This window comes from Heteronotia binoei, chromosome 13 (genome assembly GCF_032191835.1).
Source record: "Heteronotia binoei isolate CCM8104 ecotype False Entrance Well chromosome 13, APGP_CSIRO_Hbin_v1, whole genome shotgun sequence".
Taxonomy (NCBI): domain Eukaryota; kingdom Metazoa; phylum Chordata; class Lepidosauria; order Squamata; family Gekkonidae; genus Heteronotia; species Heteronotia binoei.
The window spans coordinates 21,058,184-21,068,423 of NC_083235.1; positions in this window are offsets into that span (position 1 = coordinate 21,058,184).

Consider the following 10,240-nt stretch of genomic DNA (forward strand, 5'->3'; position numbering starts at 1 on the left):
TAGATGAGGCTGCCAGGCAATCTTAGGGTCTCCTGCTTTACACCGCACACAATGCCATTACCATAATAATTATTAGAGACGTCAAGGAAGTCCAGGGTAGTTAGGTCGTGCCAGACAATGGTAAACCACCTCTGAACGTCTCTTGCCTTGGAAACCTTACGGGCTCGCCATCGGCTGCGATTTAAGGCACTTTCCACCCCATGCCTATTTGGAAGTTAATCCCTTAGCTCCCGCAACCTTAGAATGCCTTTAACTACAAACCTGGAACATGCCAGAATTATTAAAGACAAGAGCCGGGCTGTGCAGGTATCCCATTGGCTAGCCAACTCCCGCACCATAATCGGCTCATGCCCCAGTGTTATGACAATGAGCATTGGCATAAAGAGACGCCGACGCGTCAGGCTCAGATTCTCTGATCCGTCGTTACAAGGTTTGTTTCCTTGCGATCCGGAAACTGCGGATTAAAGTGTAATGTATTTCTGATGGGGGGGGACAAGCGGGGCGGGGTAGGTAAATAGGAGAGACTAGGTAGCAGCTGTAAACTGCGTTCGTTTTTTGGAAATAATAATGGTTATTAGGAAAACTCCGGGGGTGTTTTGCGGCGTCTTCGAATGCTTCCCTTCACTGCCACCTAGCGACCATATCTGGTAATTCACAAGGAATCGAAATTTGGGCCGCAGCAGCTCTTGTTACAGGGGTTGGGTTTTGGTTTTCTACCCAGATCCTTACGCTCTGCCATGTCCCTTATCTGATACTACATTAGACCTGACTGTGTCCATGAACAGCGGTATGCAGGTAATTTCCTTCTGATCTTCTTTTTTGGTGTGGATTTTTTTTTTCCTGATGCTATAAGAGGCATCCCATTTGAGGAAGTAGAGCTTCCCCAAACCACCTGGATCATCTTTCTGCTGTCAAAATGGCCTTGAGGCAAAGATCTGGCAGCTTGAAGTTTCGTTTTTCTATCTTTTGAAATGCTTGCATCTTTCTCTCCCCTCGCCTCAGCAGGTTTCAAAGGCAGGTTTCCAGTTTCCACAATAAATAACAATCCATCACAATGACCAGCAACCATATTAGCCCTCTAAAATAAAAAACAAAATGCAGAAACTGTAACAGCAGCATAAGAGATATTGGTGTCTTGATACCAATGCACACTCCTAAGAACTGTTTAACATAAGAACATAAGAGAAGCCATGTTGGATCAGGCCAATGGCCCATCCAGTCCAACACTCTGTGTCTCACAGTGGCCAAATATGTGTGTGTGTGCATACACACACACACACACACACACATATATATATATACTGTAGCTAATAGCCACTGATGGACCCATGCTCAATATTTTTATCCAATCCCCTCTTAAAGCCGGCTATGCTTGTAGCTGCCACCATCTCCTGTGGCAGTGAATTCCACATGTTAATCACCCTTTGGGTGAAGTACTTCCTTTTATCCGTTTTAACCTGACTGCTCAGAAATGTAATTGAATGCCCACAAGTTCTTGTATTGTGAGAAAGGGAGAAAAGGACTTCTTTCTCTGCTTTCTCAATCCCATGCATAATCTTGTAAATCTCTATCATGTCACCCCGCAGTCGACGTTTCTCCAAGCTAAAGAGCCCCAAGAGTTTTAACCTTTCTTCACAGAGAAAGTGTTCCAAACCTTTAATCATTCAAGTTGCCCTTTTCTGCACTTTTTCCAATGCTATAATATCCTTTTTGAGGTGCGGTCACCAGAATTGTACACAGTATTCCAAATGAATTGAATTGAAAATGAGACCGCACCATCGATTTATACAGGGGCATTATGATACTGGCTGATTTGTTTTCAATTCCTTTCCTAATAATTCCCAGCATGACATTGTCCTTTTTTTATTGCAATCGCACACTGCCTTGACATTTTCAGTGAGTTATCTACCACGACCCCAAGATCTCCCTCTTGGTCAGTCTCTGCCAGTTCACAACCCATCAACTTGTATTTGTAGCTGGGATTTTTGGCCCCAATGTGCATTACTTTGCACTTGGCCACACTGAACCTCATCTGCCACGTTGATGCCACTCACCCAGCCTCAACAGATCCCTTTGGAGTGCCTCACAATTTATTTATTTATTTATTTTATTTATTTATTTCAATTTATATCGCGCCCTACCCCACCGAGGTGGGCGGCTTACAACATAAAAACCAACAAAATCAATTTAAATACATTAATAATACATTAATAATTATCATTATACAATAAAATACATAAAATACATATAAAATATATAAAAACACATAAAGCTCACTTCAGAATGTACTATGCTACCTTCTTTCTGGTTTTCACCACCCTGAACAATTTAGTGTCATCTGCCAACCAGGTCACTTCACTGCTTACTCCCAACTCCAAATCATTAATGAACAAGTTAAAGAGCATGGGACCCAGTACTGAGCCCTGCGGCACCCCACTGCTTACCATCCTCCACTGCGAAGATTGCCCATTTATACTCACTCTCTGCTTCCTATTAATTAGCCAGTTTTTGATCCACAAGAGGGCCTGTCCTTTTACTCCATGACTCTCGAGCTTACTAAGGAGCCTTTGATGAGGAACTTTATCAAAAGCTTTCTGGAAGTCAAGGTAAACAACATCTTTTGGGCCCCCTTTGTCCACATGTTTGTTCACTCCCTCAAAGAACTGTAACAGGTTAGTGACGCAAGATCTTCCCTTACAGAACCCATGCTGAGTCTTCCTCAATAACTCGTGTTCATCAATGTGCCTACTCATTGTGTCCTTGATAACGGTTTCTACCAACTTTCCCAGTATTGAAGTCAGACCGACTGGCCTGTAATTTCCCGGGTCTCCTCTGGAACCCTTTTTAAAGATGGGGGTGACATTTGCTACCTTCCAGTCCTCAGGAACGGAGGCAGATTTCAATGAAAGATTACAGATTTTTGACAGGAGATCCACAAGTTCAACTTTGAGTTCTTTCAGAACTCTTGGATGTATGCCATCCAGACCAGGTGACTTATTAGTTTTTAATTCATCAATCAGTTGTAGGACTTCCTCTCTTGTCACCTCAATCTGACTCAGGTCTTTCAACACCCCTTCCAAAATTAGTGGTTCTGGAGTGGGCAAACACTTATCTTCCACAGTGAAGATGAAGGCAAAAAATGCATTCAGTTTCTCTGCCATTTCCCTACCTTCAGTAATCCTTTTACCCCTTGATCATCCAAGGGCCCCACTGCCTCCCTGGCTGGTTTCCTGCTTCTAATATATTTGAAGAAAATTTTATTGTTGGTCTTTATGTTTTTTGCAATATGCTCCTCATAGTCCCTTTTTGCCTGCCTGATCACAATCTTGCATTTGATTTGCCACAGCCTGTGTTCCCTTTTATTAATCTCACTTGGACTAGCTTTCCAACCCTTAAAGGAATCCTTTTTACCTTTTACAGCTTCCATTACTTTGTTTGTCAACCATGCAGGCCTTTTCGTATACCTGTTTGTGCCTTTCTTAACTTGTGGTATATATTTTATCTGAGCTTCTAGGATTGTAGTTTTAAATAGCCTCCAAGTTTCCCCAAGGGTTTTGACTGTATTTACCTTTTCTTTCAGTTTCCTCTTCACATGCCTCCTCATCTCAGAGAATTTACCCCCTTTTAAAGTTAAATGTGGTTGTGCTGGTCTTTTGGGGCAAGTCCCTATTTATACAAATGGAGAAATCAATAAAGTTATGGTCACTGCTCCCAAGTGGTGCGATCACTTTTACATCTCTCACCAAGTCTTGGGCATTACTTAGGACCATATCCAGGATTGCCCCACCTCTGGTAGGTTCTGTGACCATCTGCTCCATAGCACAGTCATTGAGAGCATCTAGAAACTCAATCTCCTTCTCTTGACCTGAACACATATTGACCCAATCAATCTCCGGGTAGTTAAAATTACCTATTACGACACAGTTTTTACATTTAGCCGCTATCTTTAATCCTTCCATCAAATTATAATCATCCTCTATCTTCTGATTTAGTGGGCGATAGCAAACTCCCATAGTTACATTTCCTTTTGGGCCCTCTATTTCGACCCAAAGCATTTCTAGAAGGGAATCTAATTCTTTGACCTCAGTCTTACTGGACTGTATACCCTCTCTGACATACAGAGCCACCCCACCTCCAACTCTTCCCTCCCTATCCTTTCAATATAACATATCCAGGAATCACCGTGTCCTACTGATTCTCCTCATTCCGCCAAGTTTCTGAAATTCCCACAATGTCTATGTTTTCCCCCAACACTAAACATTCCAATTCACCAATTTTACTTGGAACACTTCTAGCATTTGTATACAAACATCTATAATTTCCCAGGCAAGTTAGGCCCGCAGCCTCCTGCTGCCTCGAGACTTTGGCAGACACTCTATACTGTTTGTCACCATCTCAGTGGACAACTCTGATCTATTACCCAGTAGAAAAGTAACAGCTAACCCTTCAGCTTCATTTCCTAGGGGTAAGCCCCATTTGAAAACAGACAAAAGGAACTACTTTTTTATAGGGCTTTTTTTTTGTAGCAGAAACTCCTTTGCATATTAGGCCACACACCCCTGATATAGCCAATCCTCCCAAGAGCTTACAGGGCTCTTCTTACAGGACCTACTGTAAGCTCCAGGAGATTGGTTACATCAGGGGGTGTGGCCTAATATGCAAAGGTGTCCCTTCTACAAAAAAAGACCTTCTTTTTTACAAAGAGATTGATTAAAATGTGGAATTTGCTGCCAAAGGATCAATGTTCCTTCTAAACTGCAATGTCTTGTGAGCAAAAATTCTACTTTACGAGTTACTGGCATTAAAGTTGTGAGCTTACTGCATAAATTAGTGTGCTCTGGGGTCATCCTTCCTGAGCAAAACAAACATCTGTGATCTGAAGGCTAAAAATCTGTGAACTAGCTGACCCTAACTCAGCTTAAAGACTGGTAGTGATGGTTATAGGCATGGGCAGCTTTGAAAGGGGATTAGATAGATTCATGGAAGAGAGGTCTTTCTGTGGTTACAAGCCATGGTGATGAAAGGGAACGTCCACCTTCAGAGGCACTGATCCTCTGATTCCCAGAGCCAGGAGGCAACATCAGGGGAAGGCCTCACTGCTCGGTTGCTGGCCCTCCAGAGGAACTAGTTGGCCACTGTGTGAGACAGGATGCTGGACTGGATGGACCACTGGCCTGATGCAGCAGGGATCTTTTGATAGAATACACCCAGACAGGATTCTGAACAGACCACCTTAGGATTGCTGTTTGAACCTGTTATTCTTGAAGGTGCCGGAACACTCCTTTCTGTTTTCACAGCAGGATGGTCATTGTGGCATTCAGTGACAAAAGGCAAAACTAGAAGGCAGGATTATTTGTCTGGGAAGCAGGACCATCCTTGCTACTAGGCAAACTAGGCAATTGCCTAGGACGCTGGCCTTCTGGGGGTGCCGAATTGGGTGCCCTCCATGTGACTTGGTGACATTATCAGTGCAGGTGGGGCATCAGAAGTTTGCCTTGCCTAGGGTGCCAGGTAGTCTAGGGCTGGCCCTGCTGGGAACGGGGAGGAGGAGGTGATCTTAACAATTCCAGGGGGCAAAACAAATTTGAAAAACTTAATACTGCCAAGCAAACTGGCTGCAGAGAAGGAAGGCTATGCTGGATATGTTCTCCCCCATAAAGGGCTACCTAGAGAATTGTATAAACCAGTGTTTTCCATTTGCATGGTTGCGGCTCGGTATCGGGCCACGGAAGCCTCAATACCAGGTCACCAGGGGAGGACCAACAGGCCCCGCTCCTTCCCCTCTCTATTTCTCTTCGGTGCTGCATGCTGTGCTCCAGCCCCTGCTCCCCATGCTCCTCATAGCACTCAGAGAGCGCTACAGACTGCATGCTGGCCAGAAGCCCTCCCTCATCGCTCTCTGATGTTTGGAAACAATTTCCAAACATCAGAGAGGACAATCCGGGACAGGGGACGATCAGGGAGAGATACTGAGACTGTACACTGGCCAGAAGCCTCCCCCGTCCCTCTCTGATGTTCAGAAACATCAGAGAAGGACAGGGAAAGCTCCTGGCCGGCGCACAGTGTCTGTATCACTTCCTGATCATCCTCCACCTGGACAACGGTGTCTACAGCAGAGTTTCCCAAACTTCCCTCCCCTCCCCCGTGGCCTGGTTTTTTCCCCATGGTCCGTGTGGAATACAATCAGGGAGCAATACTGAGACTGCGCGCTGGCCAGAAGCCCTCTACCATCTCTCTCTGATGTTCAGAAACATCAGAGAAGGATGCGGAATGGTCCTGGCTGGCATACAGTGTCTGTACTGCTCCCTGATCATCCTCTGCCCAGACCATGGGGAAAGAACCGGGCGGGGGGGGGGGGCAGTTGGGAAATCCTGGTATAAACTATTAGTTTTAACAATGGTCTCTTGGGCACATAGGCTGACACACTAATCACTGTACATCATCTTGACTTTCCACAAATTGTTAATTAAATATCTAAATGAAAAAGACAGGTTCCTTAATTGCATTTGTGAGGGACAAGCAGAGCTCCACCTCTCTCTAAGAGCAGCCAATGAGAGTGGATGGAATGTTGAGAGGAGGAGATTTGAAATGCAACAGTTAAGAAATGACAGTTGGGAATTAGTGGTGGAGAAGCCGACAGCTTAGCGGCTGGGGTGAAATGAGTTTTTTCAGACAAGCGCAGAACTGCACAGAAGAGCTGCTTAGAGCAGGCTGAAAATAGTAATTCTGTAACTAAAAGATCCCAGTTGCAGGAATAGGACTTCAGTTCAAAAGTTCAATGGAAGTGAAACATTGTTACTTATAATTCACTTTTCTCAGTGTTCTATTCCTGTCATAAATAAAAGCTTTCTTGTTTCAATTAGCCCTGTGGTCTGTGTGTCTAAGGGAAAGGAACGCACTCACAATGTAATATCTCAGTCTACACATAAATATTATAGGACATGAATAAATGGTGGCAGTCAGTGATTGGAACAGTGTTTGAACCCCAGCCCGAGTATTTCTGTATTAAAAAGGTAAAGGTAGTCCTCTGTGCAAGCACCAGTCGTTTTAGACTCTGGGGTGACGTTGCTTTCACAATGTTTTCACGGCAGACTTTTTATGGGGTGGTTTGCCATTGCCTTGCCCAGTCATCTACACTTGACCCCCAGCAAGCTGGGTAGGTAAGTCATTGGAAGGATGAAAGGCCGAGTCAACTCGGAATCAAAGCAGAGGGCTCCGACTGCAGTACTGCAGCTTTACCACTCTGTGCCACGGGGCTCTTATTTCTGTATTAGCGAGGGCTAATTCTTAAAGGGTCTGAGCTACCCTGTCTGTGGATGTCTCTGGAGTGAGCAGGGCTTTTTTTTTTAGCAGGAACTCCTTTGCATATTAGGCCACACCCATCTGATGTAGCCAATTCTCCAAGAGCTTACAGGGCTCTTATTACAGGACCTACTGTAAGCTCTGGGAGGACTGGCTACATCAGGGGTGTGTGGCCTAATATGCAAAGGAATTCCTGCTACAAAAAAAGCCCTGGGAGTGAGAGAGAGGGCCTGAAGTGTGAAACGGTCATGATTATCCACAGATTTTAAATTCAGGTGGGTAGCCATGTTGGTCTGAGGCAGCAGGACAAAGTTTGAGTCCAGCGGCACCTTGATGACCCCAACTAAGTTTTATTCAAGGTATAATCTTCCCTGTGCAGGCACACTTCTTCAGATACAGTGAATTTTAAAAGAGACTAGAAGGGGGGGTGAGTGTGGCCTCCTGACCTATGTATAACCCATAGCCTGAAGAAGAGAGGCTGTAGAGGGTGGTTGGTGATCTGTGTGAGTGGACAAGAAACGTCGCAGCATTATTGAGCCAAATCTGAATAGGAAAAAAGGTGCCATGCAGTAGCATGGGTGGGCAGGCTAGTTTAGAAAGGGGAGTGCCAGGATCAAACTCCTTATGACATTGGAGCTCTTTGTCTGGAATTCACAACATACTTTTTGACCTCAAAAAAGCAGCCCTACAGAACCTAACATCAGGACAGGGGTAACGACCAGTTTTTCCCTTTCCCTCAATCAAAAATGCATCCCTGGACTGCTCTTAGTTTCACAGTAGGGGGTGGGGGAGGACAGTGCCCATTTGTGCCAGGCTTTTCCCCTGTGGAGACAATGAGCAACTGAAGGGAGGCCCAGGGCTTTTTTTTGTAGCAGGAATTCCTTTGCATATTAGGCCACACCCCCTGATGTAGCCAATCCTCCTAGAGCTTACAGTAGGCCCTGGAAGAAGAGCCCTGTCAGCTCTTGGAGGATTGGCTACATCAGGGGTGTGCGGCTTAATATGCAAAGCAGTTCCTGCTATATAAAAGAGCCCTGGCTACTGCAGAAATGGCATGGAGAGGAACAGTTAAACCCCTGGCCCTGATGATCTACATAGACCCTTATCCAATGTCTGCCTTTTGGGGGGGTGGGGGAGACATTTATTTATTTGCTTCCTTGTTTGTTATTCCAGTTTTTAGTCCCCTCTCCCCAAATTACTGGGGCTCAGGGCAGTGTACAGCATTTCATAAAATACATTCCAATCAGATTTAAACACAATGAACAATAAAATGATCAAACTGTTCAAAGTTTGTTCCAGATGGCACCTAGAATGGGACCGATTAAATCCTCATCCTAGTGGGAAAGGAAAGAAGGAGAGAGATTAAACACTATTGCTGTCCTCAACTGTAAGCCTGGTGGAACGTCTCTGTCTTACTGCTTGGTCAGGAGAGAGTGCAACGTGGTTTCCTCAATTATTTGAGGGGTGGGGCTGCTTTCTGCTCTTCAAAATCAGAACAGTGGCAGAACCAGGGGTTCACAAAAAAAAATGGGAAAGTGACCAAAACATATCAAGCAGACAGATGAAAATCTTCATGCCATTGTGACCACATAGGAGAAAGTCATTGAAAAAGTACGGGAGTAAGGTTTTCTTATGACAGTGATAATTCAAGAAGCATTTTAAGGTAGATGCTGAGCTGATATAAAGAGCCCCATGGCGCAGAGTGTTAAAACTGCAGTACTGAAGTTCTAAGCTCTGCTCACGACCTGAGTTCGATCCCTGGTGGAAGCTGGGTTTTCAGGTAGTTGGCTCGAGGTTGACTCAGCCTTCCATCCTTCCAAGGTCGCTAAAATGAGTCCCCAGCTTGCTGGGGAGGGGGAGTGCAGATGACTGGGGAAGGCAATGGCAAACCACCGCGTAAAAAGTCTGCCGTGAAAACGTTGTGAAAGCAATGTCACCCCAGAGTCGGAAACGACTCGTGCTTGCACAGGGGACCTTTTCTTTCCTGGGCCAATATAATTTAGTACACCTTCCGGTAATGTCAGGGGTATGTGGCTTATGCAAATGAGTTATGCAAATAAGTTGTGCTAATGAGCTCCGGCACCTCTTTTTCTACAAAATGACCCCTTGTCTCTGGGATCTTGGCAGCCCTACACCCAGGTGTGTAGGCTCCCCACCAGAGAGTGGAGGAGCTTTCCCAGCTTTCGCTGCCCAGGAAAACACCTGGCAGGCCACAACAGGGCAGGTGGGGCTGGATTTGGTGGGAGCGGTTAACTCGTTCTGCAGCTGAAATGGTAGAAGCCCAACCACCAGTGTGGTGGGAGGGATGTCAACACAAGCTTCCCAGAACTCAGTGATGGGAGACCGAAATAATGTGTTGATGCGGCAGGTTGCAAGGAGGTGTGCGGTGCTCTCCTCTCTTCATGCCAGAACTGTCGTTTGAAACGGCTTAGCCAGAAACTTGACCAGCAGGCTGCCATCACCTCCTCTTCTTCCCCCTTCCCTCTGCCTTTCTGTGCTGGCAATGGTGGCTGGCTGCTGCTGCTGTTGCATCAGTTTTGGGGCCAACTGATGGTCAAGGAAAGAATCTCTCACTTCTTCAGTGCCTCAGATGTTGCAATGTAAAGAGACATTCTTTTACTTATGCTTTGCCTCTCTGAAATCCAACAATCCATTTGGGTTGGGAGCAGGGCTTTTTCAGTAGAAAAAGTCCAGCAGGGACTCATTTGCATATTAGGCCATACCCCTGACATCACCATTGTTTCACACAGGGCTTTTTTGTAGAAAAAAAGCCCAGCAGGAGCTCATTTGCATATTAGACCACACCCTCTAACACCATGTCAGCTGGAACTATGTTCCTGTGTGTTCCTGTGCAAAAAAAGCCCTGGTTGTCTGTTTTGCATATATTCCATCATGCTCTAAGAGAAATTCAAAGAGAGTCAAGAAATGGGGTGGTTCT